Source organism: Megalops cyprinoides, chromosome 5 (genome assembly GCF_013368585.1).
Source record: "Megalops cyprinoides isolate fMegCyp1 chromosome 5, fMegCyp1.pri, whole genome shotgun sequence".
Classification (NCBI taxonomy): domain Eukaryota; kingdom Metazoa; phylum Chordata; class Actinopteri; order Elopiformes; family Megalopidae; genus Megalops; species Megalops cyprinoides.
In genome coordinates this window covers 11,369,548-11,389,955 of record NC_050587.1, presented here as the reverse complement: position 1 = coordinate 11,389,955, position 20,408 = coordinate 11,369,548, and the positions used below count along the sequence as shown (strand labels likewise).

The following is a 20,408-nucleotide window of genomic DNA, read 5'->3' as shown; positions in this document are numbered from 1 at the left end:
TGTTTTAACATATTAAGTACACGTTCATGAATTTCAATCTTACCCAATAATACCATATGAGCCTAAAATGGCATTTTAGAAAGTGACAATAATTTAAATATTTTGTGATACATGCATATTTTAAAACACACGTTACTATGTCATGATGGTTAATGCACAATCATAGTTTCTGATTCATTCAAATAATTAATTATGCATGATCATTCTAAGCCTATGTTTTCCATGTTAATATTCTCATTCCCTGCAGTCTTGAAGCCTTCTTGCTTCATATTGCAGTGAAACTGGTATGTTCTGGGTGCAGTGGACTGTTTCACTCAAGGACTTCAGTGCTGTAACTGATGCGCACTGCGGTGACTACAATGTGTGGTTGCCCTTGTGTTCTGACAATATTTTGAAGCACCGCTCCTGTGAATCTGTGAGGTGCCTGCCAAACGATTCATGCTTGAGGAAGAACGTCAGACTCCAAGAAGATTAGTTTACAGTCACCCATCAGACCATGAGGACATTTCCATTTGGGCTTGAGTGTGCTTGGTAAATTCAGGATTGCCTGGATTACTCTATGTTGCTTACATATAGCTCACATGATTGCTACATGGCTACTGCTAGTGGTAGAGCAGTCGCAAAAGACAGATGATGTGTATCATATGGGTTAGCACACAACATTAGTACAAATGTCTGTGATTAGGCCTTGCTTCTCCTAGCCCAGGAGACCTTTAGGGCTGAATCATAAATTCACACCCATGTTAAACAATGCTTCAGCATACCAGTAATCAGGGCTGGCCACTCTACCAAACGACTCTTCTCTTCTTCACAGATGCAATTCACTCCACAAGAGCTGCCTTGCCTTTCCCCTGTCGTGATTCTTCTAGAGCTTTCTGTGGCTTTCAACACTGAAAATGATCATCTCCTCTGTCTTAACTGGCAGCAATGGACATCTAGGGTACTGTTCTTAGTGGGATCTCAACCTACTTACCAGGTGGCCTGGAGAAGGGCCACATCAGCACCTCAATGTCTTTCAACAGTCCTGTATTTGGCCCCTTTCTGTTCTAATCATATACTAGATCACTTATTTTAATGATTTCTTCCCATGGTTTTTCATATTACTGCCATACCGATGTCACATCTTGGCAGATCAAGATGAAATTTAATTGTTGATCATCACCTAAGGCTCAGGACTGAGCCTGAAGTCTTCTTCCTTCCAGGACCTTTCCACCACCAAAAAAAAAGCACTACAGAATCAGCATTGCAGACTGCCAGGAGTCTTGAGGTAACACCTGAGAGCAGACTAACATTCATGAACCATAAAGCAGTGGTCAGTTAGGCCTGCAAATTCATCCTACACAACTTCAGAAGAACCCACCCTTTTATCACAATCTACTCAACCCAGCTCCTGGTCCAGGCTGTGATCCTGTCTTGCCTAGACTACTGCTAATTTGTCCTTGCTTGCCCTCCTGAATATACAATTAGACCCCTTCTTTTCAGATGATTGTTTGGTTCTGTATCTCCCAAGATTCTCCTACATCTCAGCCCCCCTGATCTCCACTTGCTGCCTAATGTCTTGTATTCATTCCAAAGTGCTTCTCTATTGTGTGTGAGAGGGATGGCTCCCTCCTATCTTCAGAGCAGCCAGGTCACTCTGTAACTTCAGGATGACATCGCTGTTCCCTTCTCTCCACAGCCCCACATCTCAGTTGTGTCCTCTGTCTGTTCTGGCACAAAATGTGTTGGAATAAGCGCCTCAGATGGGCTCTGGATTTACAACGCAGAACAATCTTTCAGTGTAGTTCAGGCGATCAATTTGATACCGATTTATGAACTTCTAATCACAGGATTAATGCTGCTGGAACAGACAACACACAGAATTAACTTGTGATAATTATTTCTTACCCATGGCAGGCATATCATACCACAAGTGTAATCAAACAGAGAGACATGATATATTGAGCTAAGGAGAATAACACGTTGCACATCCTTTTTTGTTATTTATTTCCACATTGAAACACGTGGAAGATATTTCTCAAATTTCTCTCTGACTCTGACTCTGACTCTGAAATGTTGTCTTGTAAAATGGTGAAAAAAGCATAAATCCTGTCTATATATCCTAGACATTTTGCATTTGTAAGTTCTTAAATATGAAGAAACTAAAACTGCAAATATTTCAGTCTTTTAGCTGTGTTTCTCTCTCTTAAAAGAGGAGTTCTTGTTGTAACACATCTAACTCCTGATTTTGAGAGTGACCTTTATGCTGTTGATGGATGGGCAATGACACCTGAGCCTTCAGCCAGTTCTGTTGTCAATTCCATGCTTGCCTCCTTTCTATTGCTTAAGGATATTGTCTTCAAGTATTGCTCATCCTTCTTGGGAGGCTTTTTAGGTCTTCCGGGCCTGGGTTTGTCAATTACAGATGATGTTTCTCGTTACTTGCTGATAATGCTCTGGATACCATACCTTCAAATCACGTGACTAAAGCTATTTGTCACAATGCTTTTCTGTCTTTACACAGTACATGTGTACAGTAACATGATTCTATAATCTTCTTATTCATGCAGGATACATACATCCCAGTTCTGTAGCTCCTAAGTGTGATTCTATCTAAATGTAAGTTTTTCCATCTTCTTTATATTTCCCATGGTGAATTTACCTAGACACATGGTGTTTCTGTGTTTACAGTCTGCACACAATTAAGGTGAGTTCACCAGTGTTTTTAGATAACCTTCTTTCTTTGTCCCAGGGGCATCTTTGATTGGATGCTGCTGCCTTTCTTGTAAATGGATCATTTTCTGTTGTGCCAAAAATAGAAATCAAAAACCTCTTCACTTCCTTGTAGTTCCTACAAAGGAATAGCCTAAAACCTGTTCAAATATTTATTGAACAGGAAATGGGAATGCAAGGGATGCATATTAAATATGTGTCAGAAATTTTTAGAAAAATGAAAAAACAGATGAATCAGTTCTTGACATTTTCATACATGCGTTATTGGGTTACAAAGTGTGGATTTTTGTTGTGATCTCACTAAGACTGCTGTAAAGATTGAACTTGCAATGTTGTTTTTAAGTTATGTCAGGCTGACATTCAATTCTACAGACAGCTAAATTTGACAAAGAATTGTAATCTGGCGCTACAGTGTGGCTGTGTGACACGAAAGACCTAATATATCAGCAGGTTGCGATTAATGTCTGCTGATGTAATTCAGTTTTTAATAGCAGCAATACTAGTGGCAAAACACTACCCTTTCAACACTGAAGTCTGTGTGTGTCATTTTTGCGTGGCTTGTGATCACTCTTAGTTTTTCGTATTTACAAAACTCGCCTCACAGAAATGCCTCTGTTGTAATGCTACTTTTAACCACTAGGGGGCAGGTTGTTCTCGGAAAAGAGCCTCTGAGGAAGGAAGTACTTGAAAATGAATTACTTCCTGGCTAAGTGAAAGATTGCTTCCAAACAAACAAAACGTTGCGCGTGAAGGGAATGGTCGGGAATTATATTTATATCTCCTTTTAGTTTAAGTCATTTATGTTTTTGAAAAGTAAAATATTTTGTGTAAAATAGTATTAGCGTGCTGTTTGCAACGGATGGAGGATTAATTTACATCGTTTTCTTATGTACGAGGTATGCATCATCACCAATAAAAAAATTTTAAGATGAATCTGAAGAGACGTTATATGCCCATATATGCATTCATGTGTAACATTTTCTGTCAAAATTAGGCTACAGTGCATGTTTTAATGTAGTACAACAAACAAAGTACACCACAAAAACATATTTTGTTGCCATTTTGATTACTACATCTGTAAGATTGACTGTAGTCTGGTGAATACTCAAAATTAAAATAAATAAATATTTTTTAAAAATCCATCTTTGGTTAAACATAGTGTTAAATGACCCAAAGTTGACTCACGTGTTTTAATCATTTAATGTAGATGCTAGTGCAGTTATTTGGACATTTCTTTACACTTACACTTAACTACACGTGATCTACATGCTAAGATGAACAAAAATATATGTTTTATATTCGGGACATTTCCTGTTTGTACGGCATCTTTTGGCATGTGCCAGTACAGAAATTCCATTGTAAAATATATTGTATTGGATAAAACAGATGTGAGGACAAGCATACTTGCATGTGCAGTCAGGCTAATCAGAGATTCTTCCTTTTTTCATTACATTTTGTCACAGTTCTGTTTATGCGCAGTAAGTTGACATTGAAGCAATTCAACCGAAACAAGAGGCTGGAGAAACAGGTTCAAATGCTTACGTAAAAACATGGGTGTTTAATTGAAGCGGGGAATCTGCACCTTTTCAAATGGGAACCAACTCGATAAAGCATGCACAAATCCGGGCAGATTATTACTTAGCTATAAAATTGGCAGGTGCCATTCAACATGCAGTGGATATCCTTTTAAAACGAGGCTATTTAGATATATTTGTGCCATTCCGTTTGCTGAAACCCTCTGACCTAAATTCGGGGTTAAAGCTTTTTTTTTTTTTTTTTTTTTCCAGTTTCCCTGTCCCGCAGTGCAACTGTTTTAACCAGAAGCTGTGGCTGCCTGTTTGTGTGGAAGAAGTGGTGGCAGTCAGTCTTGGGGGATCCTTCTGAAAAAAGAAACATTTACTCAGTCTTAATAATCCAGTTGCATCAACTTGTCTGTCGATAGACTTAATATGTGTTCATCAGTGTTGACAACCTCTTCATAAAAATCCTTCAGAAATAATTCAGGTGTCAAAAAGTCACTCTCCCTTATGGTAAAGTATGGGATTCACTTTACATTGGAAAGTTCTTATCTGCTTTGTTTAAGCACAGGTTCAAGCAATAGAATTCCTTTTGAGAGCCATTTGAAAAACAACCAGCACTGCTCAGCTGAACCAGAAAGGAACGCAGAACACTTGGTCTCTCTAGTCCTGAGCTGTCTTTGGCGATGTCCTATCGCTCACATCGGTGACAAGCCCTGACAACACCTCAGAGCTCCTCGTCCAGCATCCCAAATATGGGGCACAGTTTTTCATATCAGATAATCAGTAACCCTACTCATCTCCATCCTTGCATCCATGTGTTGTGGCAAATCTAAACAAGCTTGGTTTGCACTGGCTGAGATAATGGCCTTGCAGTGATCCCTTCTTCATAACCGAGGTTCATACGTGAGGCTGTTTCATGCTAGAGGGCTGGGGATTAGCTGGGACTCCATAAATCGCCCATGCGCAAATATTTATATACTTTTACATGCTATTACTACACTTCTTGTGTAAAAACACCCGTCAGAGAATTGTTTCCCAACTGTATTGTTTGTATCCAGAATTCCCAAAGCCACCATAGCCTTTCCTGGTTAAGGCTAAACTGTGTGTTTTCTGAATAACTATTTTTCTGCGGTCCTGCTGAACTGCATTACTTGTGATTAATCGGGGTTTGTGACCAAACCATACGTTTCGGCTCTCTGCCTCCCTTAATCTTCCACGGAGGAAACACTGGAAGAATTGTTCGCAGACGTCGGACCAGGAGCTGGACCCTCTCTCACGGCTCCTAAAGAAAAGCAGTTTGTGACCATAATGCTATACTGTAGCTGGCAACTGTTACGGCATCATCGCCAGCTGGTGAGTGAGTGTGTTGTGCGGCACAGGCATTAATCAGGGTCGTGTTTACAGTCTGAACCCTATATACCATGTTACAGAACAAGGAAGACATTGAAACATCGAAAACGGTTTGATTTATACTGCCTCCATCCTGCTCTGGCTCCATATTAGGAGTTATATATACAGGAATAAGGACACGAAGAAGCTTAATCGTTGACTGTAGGCCCGAGAGCAAAAAATTGCATTTGTGAGCAAAAAAATAAAGACTAATTCGTGTTAAACAATCACATCAGAACTAATTCTTTCACATGAGGCCTTTGGTTATTATATGTCTAATGTGTCATTTCTCAATATTCAACCTTTGACTGTTTATGAAATGATAGGCATTTAAGTTTTTACCTGCAAGTAACCTCTGTTTCTGGGTGTTTTTAGTGATCTTGTGCTGGTTATTCTCTGCAGATTTCCTTAACCTTATGAAACACACATCAAAGTGGCAGATTCATTTTTCTCCGGATGTTTCCTCTCTTGTGTCTCACAAGGATGTAAAAAAAATGTAAAACAGAAATCAAATGTCTTACCCAAGTGCATCATGGTATGATATGTCTGCCTGTCTGGCCTAGAAAAGGTAATGGACATGATTCTTCTGGTGTTTCTCTCCTAAGAAAGAAACTTCTAGAACTGCACCAAGGAAATTCAGATTAGGATTAGAAAATGAGCTCCTCTAGTACTTTACAGGAGCTGTTGAATGTTTTCTTGCTCCTTCTGTTGTTACATAACAACCTGTTGTAAGACCTTCAGAGTAATTGTGGAAATTACTTTCTCTGTAGATTCATGAGCTGATGTGTGCCGTATGTTCTTTTGCTGAAAATACAGTTGGTTTTTAGTTGGGAAAGACAAACATTTTGGGCGTTTTTAATGCCATGGCAACCCAAGTTCCATTGGAAGCAAATTTCCAAATCCTGAGCAACCAATTACCAAAGCCACCAAACTAGTTTTCCATCCACACCTTTTCCTTCCACCACTTCTGTAGGGGTCTCAGTGATGTTGGCCCGTGGCCTGATGTGCATCACTCTGCCCCACGGTCCCAACAACGTCCATTTATGCAGTCCATTTTGTCCACTTACATAAAGACAATTAACTCCACGTGGCTGTTTGGGTGTATTCTGTTTCTGTTATTCACCGCAGAAAGGGGCACTGGTCATGTAACACTGAACAATCCTACATTTTTTGAGCGGTAGTGTATCAAACTGTGTGTTCTCAAGGACAGGGTGTTTTCTAGATGTGTTCCACATTTGGTTTTTGTTCCATTCTAACCCTTACTTAGTTAATTGAGACAATTACTGGGCTAAACTGACATTAGTGACCATGGGCTTAAGGTCCCAAGTAATTCATTATTCATAAAGATCAAGACCTAAAACCTCTGGTACCATGGAACTTGTGGAACAGGGCCTGCTTCTCCTGTTCTGGAAGGTACCCCTTCAGACACCACGTCTTCTCTTTTAAGGCTAATTAAACCGAGCAGCATTCACAACAAAATTGTTGTGGCCTGGCTTAAAATAGCCAGCACTCTGCTTCTCTGGATAATGTTTCTGAGAGGGAAAATGTCAGGCTCAAGCAAATCAAGAGCCTCTGTGTGACATTTTGTTCCTCCAAACCCTGCCATTTGTGGTGTGAATCTTCATTTTTGCCCGCTTAGTCATGATTGTGATGGAAATGCATCCATTTACTGAGGGGACTCCTTTTTATACAGATTACAGGCATTTTCGGTTGTGTGCAGCATTCTGGCCATTGCTGAGCTGTTGTATCCTGACGTTAAATGTGCGGGGTGGTTACTACCAGTGTTGGGGACACTACATTGTGGATTAGTAAGAAGGGGTAGGCTGCTGTGTTTCTATAGTGTTTTTTCGTGAGTCACAGAATACTTTCTGTGTGTGTGGAGTGTGTGTGTGTGCGCCTGTATGTGTGCGTGCGCCTGTATATGTGTGCGGTTGGGAACCATGGGATGAATAGCTGGGCAGCTTTGTGTGTTAGCCCCTGTAATCTGGAAGTGCATGCATTCCTCCTGCAGACTGACTGTGGTGTGTAACTCCAGGCACAGCTACTGAAGCTTGAAGGAGCGAGAGGGTGGGGCTAACGAGATGCAGAGGGGACATTATTTTCACAGAGTTGTTGCGCCGCGCTTTAGAGACGTACAGTCAAGCTGAATTCTGCCAGAGTTAGGAGTTACGCTCCGTGGAGAGAGTGGTTGTTTAACGGAGTGTGTATCTGGCTGCAGTAGGATGTAAACAATGTTCAATCTCACACAAGGAAGACTCTTTCATCTGCTGTCTCTTGTGTTCCTGAGATGCACTCAGAAAAAAGGATTTGAAATTTGATGTCCATTCCAAGAGTATAGGCTGACTACAGTGTGCTGTAGTGTGTGTTAAAGCCAGCAATTGGTTGCTATTAAAAACAGTAATAACTGCAAGAACAGCAACATCTGCAATGAATGTATGTTTTTGACAGTTACTATATAATTTTGACAAGGATTCTGGCCCAAAGTTTGTTCTCATGACTGGATTACAGTTTAGTATATGAATTCAGGAGACTGTTATTTGGTAGAGCATATGTACTCAGATGTGAACTTCAAAAACTAAATTGCAAAGCAAATACAGTAAAAGCTGCATTGCATAGGTACAAATTACTTTCAAGACAATAATAATAAAAACCCCCCTTGTCAATATAAACTTCTAAACCTTTAAAGTATTCTCATATTAGCCACTGTACTACGCTCTACAGAGCTGATGTCCACAGCAAATACAAAGCAGCAGCATTCGGCACTGTTGTGCGAATGTGGTTTTTCACATTGCATTGTGCTGGTATATGACAGACCTCCTTGAGAGGCTGGAGCTGGTCTGTGCCATCATCCAACTAATTCAAGCGCAAATGAGGGGCGTTCAGCTCGTTTAACTTGTTGCACCTCTTTGATTCCCTCCGTTGTTTAATCAGCACCTGTACTATGGGTAATCAGGATGTTACCAGAGAAGGAATAAATGTGTGTTTATGTGGAATTTATGCCCTTATGTTAAATGTATGCATACTAATTGCCAAGGGCATAGGGTCACATTGCATTTTGAGTTCTCCAGAAAGGATGGTTCCTTATGTTGAACAGGTACTATAAACAATCACACTGTTGAGTCTTTATAAAATATTTTTCTGGGTTATCATTTTTGAACAAGGATATGTTTTCAGCAGACTTTTTAAAAAATTTGCTAAATCCCCACTGTACAGGTTGTAATGACTTTCAAAGGTGAATTATTTCCCATTTCATGCAATGGTATTGTTTATCCTGGATGCAGGGATAAACATGTTTGTTTGTCTATGTCTGTATTATGCTACACGCAGGTTTCCGATAATGGAGAAATGTTCAGCCGGTAAATTATGGCCTGTGTGGGTCACCAAAGGTACAGGGGAGATGAGGAGGAATCAGAACACGTTCATGCCTGTATGCCTCAGAGACAACAGCACTCAAAACAACTGTGAGCCTCTGTGTGATTCAAAACTGGAGAATTCAATTTAGCCATCACTGGAGGCAATCTATTTCCCAGCAATTTGTCAGGTCGTATGAGGGTAGACATCAGCAATTCCAATGACTAAATGATGGAACTGACACTGTCTGAGGACTATTCAAATGTTTTGCAGTCTGCCGGCTTTATGAGCAAGTCTGTTGTACGCAGTGCTTCCACATAAGATTATACACTATCTGTTAATTTGTTCAATATGACAGGTTGTTTTGATTGAGCAAATCTCATCTCAATTGGTACATTTTAGACAACACTGATCAACATTACATTAGCACACAGACACTTACACATGGGGGCAGATTTTGGAGCATTTTTAATGGCAAAACAAATAGTGCCAGGGCAGCTCTCATATTGCTAAATCAGAGGAAAATCTATTATGGTCATAGTTTCGAATTAGTCGAAATGCAAACGCTCCATTGCAATTAGCTTGTTTTCTTGACGTTAGGCCTGTAAGATCAAGTAGATCTATTCATGGGGTGTATGAAGTGTATTCATGTGTTTACGAAGGCTGGAACATTTAGAGAGCATTTTAGATTAGTGAGCTGTTTTAAGTTTCTTATTTTTAAAAATTCCTTTGTTTCAATATGTAGCACACAAAGCTTGGTTGGTTAGATTGAAAACATACCTAGCTCACACGAAGTCAGCATTTTATTTGAAAACTTTTTTATCTTTCGGGTGTTTGCCAATTACCATTCCGCGTTCATTGTGTGAACTCAAGTATCGTCAATAGAATCCGTTATAAACTTAAAGGACGTTTCATCCTGTGGAAATCCACTCCTGTAAAACACTCTGAGCTTATTTCCGCAGATGAAGCTCTCATTTCGTCCAACAAAGTGCACAATGCCGCATGCCCAATATGCAGTAACTTAAGTTTTTATTTTCCTCCCTGTCGGAGGTTTCTATAGAAACGCCTCTTTGCTTGCTTATGTGACGGTTCCTGCTTTACCGCATTGGGCCAATGAACTGTGGGAGTTGGGTGTCTGGTTACTCCCAGCCAGCTCCGGCTTGCAGAGCGAAGAAGAGGAGAGAGGGAAAAGCTTCGAAGCCAGCATAATGGTTACCAGGCTGTCGGAGAAACGCATAAGGCTCGGGACTGTGTAGAAAATATCAATCCACGACGTAATCTCATGACAAACAGGCACCCGACTAAGGACATTTGATGGAGTATCTGTTTAACTAACCCGCTGCGGAATATTGCGTGTAGATATGTTTATGGATGCCTAGTAGTGAGTTTGGTCTTAGGAAATAAACCTGTTGCCTATCTCGACAACACCGTTCTTCCATTTCAAGATGTTCCATTGTGGAAGGGATGCTGGACTGTTTCGCTCGTTTGCACTTTTCTAGTTGGAGCTCCGGCGACGTCTCGAGCTAAGTTTCGTGAGTTTTGTAAACTCTTAGGTAAGTTAATTCATATACTTCCTTTATATATTTTTTGAAAGTCCTACGAAATAAATAAGCTCGATAGCTATAAAGTTGAAGCTAGCTGGCTACCTCGCACAACTGCAGGATCGACAAAAAGCAGCGGAACAGTAGAATGTTTACGGGACATCAGCCAAGTTTTTTGCGCGAAAAACGGAAAAAGTATTACTAGCCAATTTAGGCTCGCTACCACCTTTCATCTCTCATTAACAGAAAATGTTAAACGCTATGCATTTTAGCGTTGGTGTTGAAAGAGTACCGGAAACAAGAGTACAAGGACATATTCGAGCGCAAAGTAACATGGAATGTGTTTGTTAAACTGAATTAAGTGTTGCAACATTTTAACAAAAAGGCATCACTCGCGCAGGAAAAATGCAGTAGCGCCAGATTCCGCAGGAAAGATTATTGCGACAACCGAGAGAGCGCAACAGTTTCTGCTGCGTGCTCGTTTAGTAGCGAACCAGCTACCTTAAGAATCGTGGTTATTTTTAAATCTTGAGCTGAAAAATTGAGCTAGTACCTCACCCGTCTTCGTGCTGTTATTCTAAAGCTATGCGTGTGGCTGAAGTGCACGTTGATTGTGTGCCTCATGTAGTGTGCTCATGGATAATCTGATGGAATAAAAATGCTTTAAGATAGAGATTTTACATAACTGAAACATAACCAGCTAGCTAGTTTGTTAGCGACTTATTTCGTGCCTCAAAAAGAGCGACGTGATAGATGTACCTTCTTAGTAGCTATTTTAAGTTTTTAATCTAGAGAAAATAGTAACACATCTCGACAGCTGGTAGCTAATTGTATTCGGAAATGAACGGGAAGAAGTTACCTGTTGGTTCACTGAAACTTTGGGAACGGTTTGCATTGCCATTTAGGTAAACTTCAACCTCTACTACGGCACTTTTACGACATTTTTTTATCAGCAAGCACAAGAGAAGACACAACAAGAATCGCCTGAGTGATTTGTGCTGGTACATGAACGCAGTTCGTAAATCTGGAACACCAGTAATTATGATGTTGCATGCAGAAGATTGTGTGCTGCCCAGTAATGCACAGGCTACGCATTAATTTTTTTCTTTTTACCTCTTACTTAGAAGGGAAATATGATTTCTTCAAATTTAGTGTGTCTAAAGCCTCAAATTAAACACTACGTCCTTGTATGTGTATGATGCAGCTGTTAGGTGTCAGACGTTCTTTTTACAGAAGTCGTAAAGTATTAATTAGGGAAAAAGATGCAATACAATGTAATTCTGTTTTTATTTTTTCCCATCCACATGTCAGCATGTATAATTGGCTACTGCACTGGTTCGACAGTGATCGCAGTTTGACCCTTTTATTATAATGTAATTGTAATTTATTATTTTGTTTTCAGCCTTTGAAATAAATACTTCTAGAAGGCATATTTTCATCATATGAAGCCCACTCCCACAAAGCAGGAAATGGCAGAAGGGGGTGTGTCTAAACAGAATCAGATGTTCTGTTTAATAGGGATGATGCTACAAAATGCCGTTTCTTACTGAATGGCTATAGCTGCCACTATTTGAATAAGTCCATACATGTTCCAAAAATCATTGCTGCTCTATTACAGGAGTAACCAAACATGATGATGCATTTTGTTTAGACACACCCACGTTGTGAACTTCCTGCTTTCAGAGATAGTGAAATTTTCCTTCAGCAAGTTTTTTTTTTTTTTGAAACGTAAGATAACACCGTTAGATAACAATCAGTAAAGTAACATTATATTACAAATACCCAAAATTCTGGCAGAACTGCAATAAACAGGTGTATAAATATGGATGAAAAATGATTCTCTATTCAAATCTGTCTGGCAGGAATGTGGGCATAACACCACGTTTAATCACAGGCCAGGTGAAAATTGAATGAATAATTTTCAGGCCATCATATTTTCAAAGATAAGAATAATTATTTAAATACTCATTGTAAATCATTAGCATACATAGTATTCTGTTTATCCCCTTGGCTGTGTCTCTATCCACATACTGGAATTCAGTCTGGAATTCCCCTAACCGTTAAAGGTTCACAAAAAAATGCTCAGGTTTTAAGTTTTAAGTTTTGCTTACGCCATCAGCAAAGCAGGTAATGCTAGGACCCTGTCACAACCTGATGCAGTCAAATGCCCGTAGGCAATTTTTTTGTTTCTTCAGTTGTTATGTACTTGCTACTCTACACTACGTAGTTGAGTGGAATATTTTGATTCGCCAACAACAGTTTGATCAACCTTATCTTATTACAGCGACAGTAAAGGATGGGTGGTGCAATCCCAGTGGTGTAATTCATCCTGATGTATGCTGCTTCTCCTTACTGATGATCTACTGGTGTGAAAAACTAGTTTCAGGGATTGAATTTTTGGCAGCGGCTTTGAATGTGCCTTGATAGGTATGATTAGATACTAGCAAACGCTCACATTTTCACATGGTAGTGATAATAAAGGACTGTCACTCTTAGATAATGTCGAAAATCTTTACAGTCAAAATGACCACAGGAATTTGCCTACACTCCGGCACAGTTGGAACAGGAAAAGGTGCAGCATTATTTTAAAGCTTCAAGAGCATTAGGCCTACGCCAGATACAGTAGTGTTTTATTTGGAAGAGGTCTATAGAAAATAGGGAGCTGCTGATTTTAGCATGTGTTTTAATGCCTCTGTGTACTGGAAAAAGTGTTCATTAGTCCCTGGACACTCCAGACGATCTGGATCTGGATTAAATAATGTGAATTAAAACCCCAGTTTCTCGTGTCTCAGAACACGGATGCTTATTTTTCCCCTTTTTGTACGTTTTATGTTGGCCAGATTCCACTTAGGAAATGCCATTACTGTGGTAGTGCTGCTGAGAGTTGAGCAGCAGTAGTTCCGAATAGCCATTTGTACATTTCACTGAAGTCTCACAGAGTACTGTACTATATTACCTTTAGCATTTTGTATTACTTTACTGCTGCAAACAGGCATGTTTCATTGTTGTGGTGTGGTACCATTACAAGCACTTTGTTGAATAATATTGCTGTGCCTATTCTATACACCATTGAACAAATAAATGCAGACCTGATGGTGCACATGAAAGTGAGTTTTGCTGCTTCCAGCAGTGGTATATACGCTGATGATATGTATTGTCATATGCGTTCCATATGTGATTGTCGATCTAAGGATGCTTTGCTTACCTTTCAATGAAGAAATCTTTCTGTGGTTTAAGATCTGCTAACGCTTGTTTTTACTTGCCTGAGTTTCGCAGCCAGCCAAATTTCCTGAGCGCTCGTATTAGCACATACCACACTCACATCTGAGTGTGGCTGAATTTGGGCCTGTCAAGGATTATTTAGCTTGGTAGGCCAGGGCAGGGCAAAAGAGCACTTAGTGTTAAAAGACTTCACAAATGAAAAGGGAAAGACAAAACCAAGGCAAGTGAAATTAACTTTCCATCAGGTATGAACATTGTTACAAGATTTGTAAAAAGAATAATAATTCTAATAATAACCCATGGTACAATACTACCTTTATCTTACAGTTATACAATTCTGTGATTATCCTCTCAAATGACTTTGTTTATCCTAAATGGCTATTTAGCCAGCAACATTGGGCATTGGTTTACTTTAATGTAGTGTACTGAAAGGATGTACACAGTATCATTCTTGATGAAACTGCATATTTTTTTGTATATATAATGTATGTATGATACATACACATACATATGGTCATTAATGCATTAATTAGATTATGACCTAAAATGGTATGTCATACAGATTGTGCTACTTCGGGATTCCAGTTTTATGAAGTTTCAAAAGTTTGATGGCATTTATTCATTAAATAGACGTTAAACAAAATCATAGTACTTCTAAACAATATTGTCTTAGTTATCTTACTGGCCAGTTGTAATTATTTGGCTGTCGTGGCTATATAGTCAACCATACTCCATTTTTCCATTGTTGGAAAGGAAAGGAAAGGAAAGGAAGCAAGCCTATTTTAGGCTGAGGAATGGCTTTGCAAGATGTTTTTTGTCACGCTGACCTGTGTCACCTCACCCAGCTAACATTGCTGGTGCTGGCATGCCTGAAACGTTTAATGGCAGAGTTAGCACTGTCAGTGTTTGTGCTAAACACCGAGGAGGTGAAAGAGGGAGAGAGCGGAGCATGCCGCCATTGCTGTTTACAGCGAACAGCCAGAGTCAGATTGGAGTATAAAGTCGTCTTTTTTTCAGGAAAACCACAGCCTTGGATTGCATTTGAAGTACAGGCAGTCATCTCGATCTGGGCAGATGCCAGCATTCACTATGACGTCATATATGCTACATGGTTTTGGGTAATGCAATTGAAGGAACTGTGCTGTACCAGCTGGTCTGCCAGCTCTGAATCCAGCTCATACTAGCAGAGTTCCAGCCATTCAGTGGAAAAGGAGTATAGGTTAACTTTCATCAGCATTTTTCCATCTGTTTTTTTCTTTTTAAAAAAAAAATCTACATACTTCTAATGTTTTAAAGTAGTAGGGTCAGGGTAGGTTATATGCAAACCTGCAGTTAAAAATTCATTCTTAATGCATTGTAGATACATTGTTGTGGTCAGATGTGATAGACATCAAAAGCTAAAGTTGATGACATGCAACATGTAGAGAAATGTGGAATGTGTCAGGTCGTTCATTAGCACTGTCACACCAGTATTTAATGAACCTCATCCTTCATCAGCATGTTTTTTGGAGCCAGTGAGATGTCAAGGATGTACTAGGGGCAGCAGGTGGCATAGCTGAAGGATTACTGCATCTAGATGGCAGGTTAGGTAGGTAGGAAAAAGGTGAAATGCAAACATAGTTGCATCTTTTAGCCACAGCTCAGAAAAGCCTGTTTAAGCCTACATGCAGCCTGATTAATACAAATATCACATTATTGCGTTTCAGGGAGCAATTTGTGATTGCATCATTAAGAAGCCTTGGGTTTGGGAAGAGTGCAATATCTGAGAAGGGGGGGGAGGAGGGTAGGAGTGCACACAATCACCACGGTTTTGTAAAGCCAGGCAGTACATGGCATGGTCCCCATGGCAACTCCCTGATTAGCAGGAACGGGAGGATGAGGTTAAGACCATTCAGCGCTGATCTCATGGCAGCTCGGTGATGGGCCTGTTTTAGGAAGATTCTGAAAAACATGCATTGGGTTGGGTTAGTGGGGGGTGGGGTTTAGAGGGGGCGGCTGGCCTGCACTTGTCATAGCTAGAGTTTTTTTTTCATCCTTTTCTGAGTCATTCTGGATCAAAGCAATTGTCAGTGCACTCCTTCGGATTTTAAAGGGAACTTTCAGATATTCTTGGTCAGCAGGTCCCGCATATCCAGAGCCCAGTGTCCAAACAGCTATATCACACTGCCGTCTTGGTCTCGGTGTTGTTATTTTTTTCATGTTTACATAACTGATCATACTTTTGTCTAAAATTAATACATTTTGTGTAGGAATTTAATTTCTCAGTAGGTGACATATGCAGATGTTATCTGATAGCCAGTATCTGCCACCCACATCTCCTTCTTTTTCAGCTGACGGGGCTGCACAGCATCTGCGTCAGACAGCCACAGGAACAGTACCTCATTGAAATTACATAATTGCTAGATTTCAGTTTAAAACTGTGTTCTGTGGAGTGCCCATGTCATGCTCTCAAACAAGAACTAACCTTTTGTCATCGTTTATTGGGATTGCAAAATGGGTGCCAAACTGCAGAAGCTCTGTCACCATTTTTTTTTATTTTTGTAGCTGTAGAGTTTAAATGGAGAATGCTGAGGGCAAGCTAGTAGTTGTCTCAAGGTAGAGCTGAGAGTGGAGATGGTTGACATGCACATATAAACTGTAAAATCATAAAATACAGTACTGTATGGTGGCAAAGTATGAGTATGATTGCCCTGTGCTGTGATTGTCTGAATAGAGCCTTGGTCCCATGATATTTTTTCACACAGGAACCTTTGTCTAAAAGCAAGATGCCTGTGGAAGGGTAGATAAGCAGACACATTTTTCTTCTGTTGAGTGCTAATTTTGTCTAATGTAGAAGGTAAATCGCATTTATTGTGTGTTAAACAAGAAGAAAGATAACGTTCTGCATGTGGCCGTGTGAGCATCTCAAAACTCACCGATTTAGTTAAATTCACCCTAGAGCTGGTTGCAGTGTCAAGAGTAACTGAGTGAGAAGTGATGTAAACACTGTTTTTAGAACAGGAGTTTAGAAACCCCTAATCTGAGAATTCTAGAACTTCAGTACAGGGGTTCTGTTCTAAGAGTTATTTTTTTGCTTTGCAATTTTTGGGAGCGTGCTTTTTTTGTGCACAAATCCCCAGATGAATCGGGCATTATCCATTTTAAAAGGATTCTCATCTGGGCTGTGCCGGCAAAATGTAGCGTCATGAATATGGGGAGATTGTTTGCCTGTTATGATTCTGGGAAAAGGGGTTCGTGATGAGTGCTGCTGCTCTAGTTTTCCTGGCATGCGCATCTATTGAAACATTTTCAAGCTCAACTTGGCATTCCTCTACCTTCCCCCCACGCCCCCCCACCCAAATGGTTTTACCAGTCCCAACCTCAGCTTAATGCTATGAGAAAATTAACCAGCTTGTTTCAGATGTCTGAATTATACAGGATGCATTTCTCTGGTGGGAATTTTTCTTCTTTATTTAATTGCAGCTGGAGTTGGAGTTGAAAGTTACTTTCAGTCTGGCAGGCCAAATTTTTGAGAATGGAGAAACTGATAAGAAAAAAGATAGTGTGATGGCTTAAATATTTCAAGGAAAAGCAACAAACACGGATAACTGCACCAAACTGAAAAGGACAAAATATTCTGAATCATCAGTCTGTTTTCATTTTTGCTCACTGTAAAATAATTTTCCAAGACAGTGGCATTTATAGCTTTTAACTCATTAACGGCTGGTGTGAAAGGTGGTGAAAATGGGGAACTCTGAACCAGACAACTATCGCTTTTCAACAGCTGTGTTTTTCCGGTTCCTGGTGCCTGAATGGGCATTCTTTTTGGATATTTTCTCCTTTAAATTCAGCCCGGCAGCCCCTTGGAGCAGAAATCCCCCCTTCTTTGCGAAAGAAAATGACTCTCGAGCTTGAGTCTCCCTGCTCTGGGCTGCTGCTAAGCCCGCACATAATGGTGAGGGACAATGTGCCAATGGGAGCAGCGCTAGCCTCCATAGCAGCCTCTGGGCGGATAAAAACATTCCACTGTAGGTCTCTGTTGGAATAACAAGGGGCGCGCAAGCAATCGGCCCGAAGGTCTTCCCCACAGTATTCACTCACTCGCCCATTCTGGTGTTTAATGAGCCAGCCGGGTTTGTAACCCACTTTCCCTTAAATTGATCATCCCATTGACCACAGCGGTTAATACGCTTATCTGCATAAATATGCGGGCTAGGGCCACACGGTTAGCGGCGTTCCCTCTGAAAGACTGGAATGCACTTTTGGAATTTGACTAACAGAGAACGCAGGATGAATAGCGCGCCGAGCAGAAGTGGCGTGCTCTGCTTTATGCGTCGATCAATCATTTCACGCCGAAAACGTTTCGCAGCCGCATTTTCTTTGGAGTAAGCTCCGGTAAATGTCTTTGCTCAGCAGAACCTCCCGTGTCCACACCTACGATCACTGGCTTCAAACTGTAGGTCTCGCCCCACCATTCCCAACTCCCGCCCAGTACCTTAGTCATAGCTCATTTTGTGGGTACTGCTTTTCTGTTTTTTTTTTTTTTTTTTTTTTTGAAAGCCTGAATCTGCTGACATGAATCTTCAGCCTGCAGCAGCCACATGCATATTAACCCCAGTGGAAAAACAGAAGCTGCCTCCCTGTTGTTCCTCCCGGCACAGTGGCCCAAAGGGTCTGACTCCACATTTCAATTGAAACGTGACACACACAACCATTTAGGTTGTGATCGTTTTTGCTCAGTCCAGTTTAATCCCTTAAACCCCGAGCTTCCTATAACTTTGCTTGCATCACGTCGCAGCGGGATTTCGAGGATTTAAACGTATTTGTCGCAGCAGCACAGCAGCTGGGGGGATTTTTTTTTTATGACAGGTTAGGTGACATAATGGACAAGTCTTGTTGCAAGGCGCAACTTTTTGCTCTGTTTTTCCTCTGTTTCATTTTTTATGAACACATTTTAATTAAAATGCTGGTGTGTTAAAACATATGGTGCTGTGAAAAGCAATGGCAAAATGGACATTTTTTAGACATTGGCAGAATGTTTTGGATCCTAAACCAACTACGTGGTAAGCGTCTGAAGAGATATCTTTGGAACGCAGGACAAGTTTACAGTTACCTGCATGTTTTGGTTATTGACGTGTCAGATTAGTGTAGGCCTGCGGAGTGTGGATGTGTAAACTACACATGGATCAGAATTATCCCATTGAGACCCTGGTAGTACTTTGCTGTGACAAAACGGGCCATGTTTGCTGGAGAACTGTGATTGCGGCTTGAGAACATGATAGTACATTGTAGGAGTGTACAGACTCGTGGTTCATCAAGAAAGACGTCAGATCTAGAGATGACAGTAAGCTCTTTGCGTCACCATGAAGCTTCACGCAATGGCCAAACGCGTCTTTTTCATCGGCATTTACCCTCCTAGTACTGGCATATCTGCATCTTAACTTCTGGGGAGCAGGGAACAATGAGGGATGAGTCAGACTGTACCAATGTGTTCTTATATTAAAATCATCCGTCAGTAAGTGTTTTGATGTTGTTAATGTGAGCAACGGCACAGCCCCCTTGAGTGGCAGCGTCCCATCACCCCTCCCACCCACGTGTTTCCTGCGTGTCTTGTTTTTCCTGCCCCCGTGGAATGTTAATCGGTGTCCCCACGCATCTCGCCCGCCGCCCCGTGTAAACGAATCCCACGTCGCAGACCTGCTGCGCGGGCCTCCAGCGTGTGACCCTCCTTGCAGCTGAAAAGCATGAAATCGAGGCACGCTCTACCCCGAGCCGGAGCACGGCGGACGTCATTTTCTTGGAAACGAGCAAAGAGCCCCTCTGACAAGCCCCAAGATTGCTTTCCCATAATGGGACTGTGGAGTTTGCGCTACTTAGAAAGGGATGACATTTCTGTGTTGCAAGTATTTTTTTTTTTCCCCCCTCTGTCAAGGGGATTGTAGAGGACAGTGGGAATGAGAGCCCTCAGTGCGCCTGCATGGGGGGAGTAGCGCAGATGTGAAGCATCCTTTTTGTTTGGTTTATTTTGACATGATATTGCTCTTGGAGGGCGCTGGAGTCATTTGAGGGGGCCGTGGGATTGCGTCTTGTTTTGGTCACATGTTTCTCAGTCAGGTGTAAAGTCCAACCATCAATATCATTCTGTTTGCAGTTTCACATCTTGGTACATTTTCAGTGTAAGTACCCTTACCCATCTCTAAAAAAATGCATACAGTTTAAATGTTAAAGGCTTAGAATTGTGTTCAAAAATAAGGAATGATGATTTCATAATGTGTAAGGGGAACAAACACAACAAAGGCCAACTTCCCACAGCCACATTTGGGGTATTCATTTAATGTGGAATAAAGTGGAATATAAATGGAAACAACCCCTCTGATTCAATGTGTCAGCTGTGTGAATTCTGAGCCAATTAGTGTATTGGCTGAGACAAAAAGTGTGCTCTGAATTCAGGTTTAAATGGTCTAAACTGATTCTTACACTAGCTGTAGCATCGCAGTTCAAAAATGTATTTTATATATATGTTTTTTTTTTTTTTTTTTTTTGAACAGTGTGCAGGCTGGTGCCATCTCACTGCACACTCATAGCTGCAGTAGCATCAGGGCTGTTTTACAAGTGAAGGAGGAGGTACAGATTCTCAGTGGTACCTGTCTCGAATAAACCATATTTAATAATTTAACAATATTTCTTTCCTTTC

At 40.8% G+C, this 20,408-nt stretch overlaps 1 protein-coding gene across 5 annotated transcripts in view; it reads left to right on the top strand.

The window, feature by feature from the left end:
• The first annotated feature begins 10,135 nt into the window (after window positions 1-10,135).
• ptpn13 (protein tyrosine phosphatase non-receptor type 13) overlaps window positions 10,136-20,408 on the top strand; it is a 68,031-nt gene continuing 57,758 nt past the window's right edge. For all 5 annotated transcript variants that reach the window (XM_036528273.1, XM_036528275.1, XM_036528274.1 and 2 more), the window contains exon 1: window positions 10,136-10,525. The gene's annotated coding sequence lies outside the window, so the exon portion shown is untranslated. The remainder of the gene's footprint in view (window positions 10,526-20,408) is intronic.